This window comes from Octodon degus, unplaced genomic scaffold, assembly GCF_000260255.1.
Source record: "Octodon degus isolate 3935 unplaced genomic scaffold, OctDeg1.0 scaffold00399, whole genome shotgun sequence".
In the NCBI taxonomy this organism is placed as follows: domain Eukaryota; kingdom Metazoa; phylum Chordata; class Mammalia; order Rodentia; family Octodontidae; genus Octodon; species Octodon degus.
Genome location: NW_004524975.1, coordinates 10138 through 16769, shown reverse-complemented (window position 1 = coordinate 16769; position 6632 = coordinate 10138). Strand labels below are relative to the sequence as shown.

The window sequence follows — 6632 nt, the reverse complement described above, 5'->3', positions numbered from 1 at the left end:
TTTTTAAAAAAAATTCTCAATGTTATTCCTTTAATCATTCAGTAAACAATTTTCTCAGTCTACTGTAAGAGGGTATGGCTGTTTTCAGGCCTCTGCCTTCCAGTTTACCAGAGGTTATAAATACTAAGATAAAAAGTGCAGAGACAAGTTTGGTGTATAGGGTCACAATGCTTATTAAACTTTATTAAAAACTCATGATGTCAACTGACATCTTGGAAGTAGGGGATTCAAATTTTCAGTCTGTTCTCAACCAGCAACCAATGGAATCCTGTAAATACAATTTGTTGTAACCTACTCTTGAAGTTCGATCGCTTTAGTAGATTCCCATCTTGTTCAAAGTAAAACCAGTCATCACAGTGGCTTGCTTACTGGGCTCACGGGGTTGGCCCCAGTTTTAGCTACAATCAACTAGAAGGCACATTGGACCTGTATCCTCCTTTTTGTTCTCCCTGTTTGTAGTGCCTGAATATGCATATGGTTCCTTCAAGTCTTTGCCCAACAGAGGGCCCTTCTCTGGACACTCACTAATTTGGCAATCAATTCTTCTAAAGTTGCTAACTCCATCACAACACCTTCTTGGCCCCTCCCTGCTGTTGTTTTTCTCTCAGAACTGTCACCATGTCGCGCATGCTGTATTTTATGTCATTGCTGACTAATCCACCAGAATATAATTTCCGTAAGTGCAAGGATTTCTGTGTTTACTGCTGTTATACTGCCTGGCATGTAGCAGCACCCAGTAAATGTTTATAGAACTAATGGATAAATCTTAACCTAATTGAAGCAGTAAAATGTGGGAGGAAAGTTACATAAATTAAAAAACATCTCTGTATGTTTCAACATTTACTAAGCCCGGCCAAATCTAGCTTTTCTCACTTCACTATAAGTAAGTACTACACACCACAATTAGCAGTGGGGTTACTCTCAGTAGAAGGGCACTTCCCCTAAATCTCAGCTTGCACTTGGGCAGATGGGGATTGCTGAGACATCAGTCTCAATTTCATCATGGCCATCTTGCTTTCTCTGTGGGCGCTTGGTACTGTGATATGCCTGCTAACACTTGTCCCCCTTTGGAATCCCAGTACTGCTCGAGATCAGGGTGTTGCTCAATCCCAGACATGGCTCATGAGGCCTACAGAGTCAATATGGGGAGTAAAGATAGCCAGATTGTGCATCCCATCCCTCTTTGCAGTTTCTGCGTTTTAAAAACTTCTTTAGCACAAAAGGATAGACTGCAAAAGTGAAAAGACTAAAGGCAAAACATGGCTCTAAGGCAAAGTTCCTAGACATATAAGCTATACCATAGGCAGAACAAAGAACTCTGGGCTCACGGAACTTACCATAGTGCTTCATGACTTCCTGGCAATGCTGTGCAGACTATTTGACTGACAGTACTGATATTCTCTCCTCATCTTTACCCTCATTGCAGATATGGGGAATTCTACAATTCTGGTTATCTTTCATAATCATTACCATCTACATTATCATTTTTAAGAATTATGTAGGTAGGCCAGGAAGGTAGCTCAGCAGTGTAAGTACAACTGCCTGGCAAGTGCAAGATCCTGAGTTTGATCCCCAGTATGAAAAAAAAAAAAAAAAAAAAGGAATTACCTAGATAGAATTTTCTTTTCCTAGTCTTTCTCTTTTTGGATTTATAACAACACACACACACACACACACACACACACACACAAGCCACCTACTACACAATCCTCCACCGCAATTTTGAAAACATACGCACTTTTAAATGTTTAAAAAGCACTTTGTTGTTAAGGATCTAATATATTCAGGAGCCTCGTGTATTACTTCTTCAGTGTAAAGAATGATTGTGATCACAGAGGTAATAATCCCTGCAGTATTTAATGTCCTAGGAGGGAATAACCAAGGCACAAAGGAGCAATCGAAGCTTACAGCTTCGTGGCCGTTATGACAGCCGCCACCCACAGAGTAACTAGGGAAAGCAAAAACAAGGAAGGAGTGGCATCACTGTCAACACTGTTTCAGGGAGCCTGGCTCAATTTTATTTTCTACTTCACCTAAACAGGCCTGTTCCTCTTAGTTTGAGATCAAGGTCATGGCCCAATAGATTGCCACACTTTTCAAGACGCAAATTCTGATATTGTTGTTTATGACATTATGTTCATCACTTATATTCAGAACCTTATAATTATGCAACATGTTAAACTTCATCAAACTGCTTCACTTACACTCCTCATTTCTTCTAACATCTTTACGAAGGATACATAAATGGCTTTGCTTTGATATTTTGTAAATGGTTATTATGACCATTTTGCAAGTTAGAATAGTCAGGCCCATTAAAGTTAAAAGTTTAAAAGATTTTTTTTTTTTTTTTCATTTCATTAGCGTCTACAGGGTCTCACTATGTAGAGCGGACTCGTAGTGATCTGCCTGTGTTCAGCCTTCCAAGAGCTGGGATTACAGACTCACCACCACGCCTAGTCTCAATTGCCATCTCAGCGTGCCCCAGGGGTTGGGGACGAGCAGGCGTTTTAATCCACTGAGTTATTTGGCCGGCCTAAAAGATCTTAATATTATAAATCATTAGCATTTTCATCAGTGCCAGGCCTATTATGTACCATATTGTCATGAGAATTTGGAATTTTCGAAAGGTTCTAAATGTTTTAAGCTTTTGGAAACCACTATTTTGATGTTATTTAAGCTTGACTGTGAACTTCTCATATACAGGGTAGTACTTTTTTCATCTGTTTTAGTTTAATGCCTTACATGTACTTGATAACAATGAAGGCTTATAGATTTAGTTAAATATTCTACCATCTATTTTAAGACTCACTTATAAAAACCCCTGAACATTTATTTTTTTCTGAAAATTATTTAATTCTGGGGTCAAATGTTACCTCTTCGGTCCGGGTCATCTTGTGGGAAGAGCTGAGGCAGGCGCTCTTGCAGCCCGTTGCAGTCGGTGGAGCAAGGCAATGCGCAGCCACTATCACGCCTGGGCGTAGACCTACAGCAAGGCTTCGCTGGGTGCTCACCAACCAATTCAATGACAAATCAGACCTCTTGGAGGTGCTGAAAGCAGCGGAGAACAAGACAAAAGAAGCCAGCGGAGGCTGTGTTGGGGGCCGCGGGGCTAAGAGCGCAGCTCAGGCTCAGAACAACCCCACTGCCTGCAAGCAGCTGCTCAAGGAACCCAGAAGGACCGCAAGACCCCGCTGCCGCCCAGCGTAGGCTGGAGGACAAGGATTGAGGAGCAGTCCCCCCCCCCCCCCCGTGGCGCCAAGGAAAGAAGGAATAAGACGCGTTGGAAGACCTGATCAACACTTCAGGGGAAGGGGAAAATAATTCATAGGAGACAGGGGAAAGGGAATATAATCCATAGGAGACAGGGCGAAGGGAATATAATCCATAGGAGACAGGGGGAAAGAGAATATAATCTATACGAGACCGGAACGGCCACCACCTCGTGAAAGAAGGTTTGAAAACCACTTAAAGAAAAGGGTGAAGGAGGAGGATTTTCGGTTGATAGACCCAGTATTGACCAGCCTATTCGAGGACGTGTTGGTCTCGGAAGAGGATGAGGTGGCCGTGGCCATGGCACGAACAGAGGAGATGGGTTTGATGCTCGTGGCAAGCGTGAATTTGATAGGCAGAGCAGAAGCGATAGAGGACAAATGAGGAGGCAGCGGATCGCACAACTGGGAACTGTCAAAGACGAATTAACTGACTCGGATCAATCAAATGTGACTGAGGAGACTCCTGAAGGTGGAGAGCTCCCTGTGGCAGGCACTGAAAGAGAACAAAGCAGAGGAGGTTAAGGAAGAGGGGCCAAAGGAGAAGACTTTGGATGAGTGGAAGGCGACCCAAAACAAAGACCAGGCAAAAGTAGAATTTAATATCCAGAAACCAAAGGAAGGTGCAGTGGAAAGAGGGATTTGTTCTTCATAAATCAAAGAGCAGTGAAGAGGCTCATGCTGAAGACTCTGATGGACCATCACTTCCAGAAGCTCGCAAACAGTATCACATCTCAGCTGGAGATCAACTTTGGAGACCTCAGCCACCTGGGACAGGGTGGTAGCGAAGGGCGAGGTGGACGTGGGCACGCTGGGGGCGGAGGGTCCGAACCGCCAGCAGGACTGACAGGTCGAGTGCTTCTGCCCTGGATGGGGACGACCTGGAGGCCTTCCCATCTCTGGTCTCACTGGACACCCGGTGATGCCCGGTTCCTCAGCAGACCCTCTGGTTCAAAGCTCTGTGCATGCTTAAGGATCCCAAACTACTAAGAAATTTAAAAGGGGGGTGGGGAGAGACTGTCATTCATACCCTTCACATCTCAAGACTGAATTTTATCTGTTTTGAAAACGAACTTCTCTAGCTACCCAGAAGTTAACAAATACGGCAGTCAGTTTTGTATTCAGAAATGTATTGGTAGCAGGGATGTTTTCAATTTTTCAGAGATTATGCATTCTTCACCTTTGTATTGCTGCTTGCATATATGCATTTGCAAACTTGAAATATAGGTGTGAACAGTGTGTCCCAGTTTAAAAGCTTTCACTTCACTTGTGTTTTTTTAATTGAGGATCTAGGTGTTCCCGCAGTTACAAATTGGACGTTCTATTGTTTTTAATTGCGTTTTCACTCATGGTCAACTGGGACATGTAAACTTTGATTTGTCAGGTTTAATCTGTGTGGAATACTAACTACTTTATGTATTTTAACTTAGTTTTTTTTTTGTGGAACTGGGAATTGAACTCATGTCCTTGTGCTTGCAGGCAAGCGCTTATTCTACTAAGTCATTTCCCCAGCCCCTTTTAACTTAGTTTTAATACTTCCATTTTGGGGGAAAGATCTTTTTTCACTTCTCTTGATAGCTGTTCTGTATACTAATCTTTATATACAGAAATATCAGTACTTGAACAACCTCAAAAAAATATGTTACCTCTGCCTTCATTTTAACTAAAACATAGCTGTATTCTGACTTTGATTTGTATTTCCCTGGTGAATACCGATTCTGAGATAATTTCATGGCTTCTTGGCCATTTGCATATCTTCTTCGGAAAAATGTCAGTTCAAGTCCCTTACAGATCATGTTTAATCAATTTTTTTTCTTCCCAAGTTGTGTTAGTTCTCTGTTTATCCTATACATTAACTCCTTACTAGTTTTTGTGTATTTTGTCTCATTCCATGGGTTGCCTTTTCACTGTCAGTGGTGTTTTTTTCACACACAGAAGTTTTATTTATTAAGTTGTACAATTTACCTTTACTTTTACTGACCATGAGTTTTGGGTCCTCTCCAAGATATCACTACTAAGTATAATGTCATAAAGTTTTAACCTCTATTTTCTTCTAAGAGTTTTATGGGTTCAGATCTTACATGTAGTCTCTTGATCCATGTTGAATTAACTTTTGCAGATGGTACAGTTCTTTGTCTCCAATAGTCCCAGCATATTTGTTCAAAAGAGCACTCTTTCCCACAGAATGGTCTTTGCTCCTTTGTCAAATACTATAGATGAGAGGGTTTATTTCTGAGTGCTCTCTTCTATCATATCGATCTCTGTATTTATTTTGGCATCAATACTGCAGTGTTTTTGCTTTTTAGGGGAAAGCAGGTTGTGCTGCTGGGGATTGAGCCCAGGGCTTCAGCAAGTAAATGCCACACTGTCTGGATTACTGAAAATTTGTGAGAAGCTTTTCTGAGAGAAGTAGTACCAAACTTTGCTCTTCAATTTCAAGATTATTCTGGCTATGCAAAGTTCCTTGAGAATCCTTTTTAATTTTAGGGTGGATTTCTCTATTTTTACCAAAAAATTTAAGTTTTTATAGAAATTACCTTAGTTCTATAGATCATTCATTAGCATCTTAGCAGTATTACTACTTCTAGCCCATGAACACACTATGTCCTTACACTTATTAATGTCTTCTTTAATTTCTTTCAGTAATGTTTTAGAATTTTCCTTATATCAGTCTTTTGCCTTCTTGGATAATTTTATTTCTGTGAATTTTATTTTTTGATGCTATTGTAAATGGAATTATTTTCTTAATTTCCTTTCTGGGTTGTTCATTACTGCTATATAACAGCAACAGCGAACCATTTAGACTGATTGCCCAAACTCACTTGTTAATTACGAAGTGCCAACACTGCAATTAAACCTGAAGCCTGAAGTCTAATTTAGAAAAAAAAAAAAAACTGTCATCTGATGCTTGGCTGCTGGGTGAAGTGGCTCATGTGCCAACAGAAAGGGCCCTGCATGCCTGCTGTGCACACACCACATATGCCTTAGGTTTGCCACCACTGATACATAGAAATGCAATAGCTTTATGTGTTGGTATTGTATCTGTACCTTTGCTGATTTTTTTTTTTTTTTAGTCTTGTGTATTTTGTGGAATTTTATAGGATTTCCAGATATAAGATCATGCCTTCTGTGAACAGATAATTTTACTACTCTCTTTCTGTTTGCATGACTTTCATTTCTTTTTCATACATAGCTGCTGTGGGAAGGACTTTTATTACAATGTGAAATAGAAGTGTGAGATTTGGCATCCTTGCCTTAATCCTGATCTGAAGAGAAACACTTTTAGTCTTTCACTTCCAGTATGTGTTAGCTGTAGATTTTTCTTATCTTTATTTTGATGAAGTAATTTCCTTCTACTCCTTA

The 6632-nt window shown here is 40.6% G+C and overlaps 1 pseudogene; it reads left to right on the top strand.

Annotated features, from left to right (window-relative positions):
- Positions 1-618: 618 nt before the first annotated feature.
- On the top strand, positions 619-4192 carry LOC101583515 (annotated as a pseudogene).
- Positions 4193-6632: the final 2440 nt, after the last annotated feature.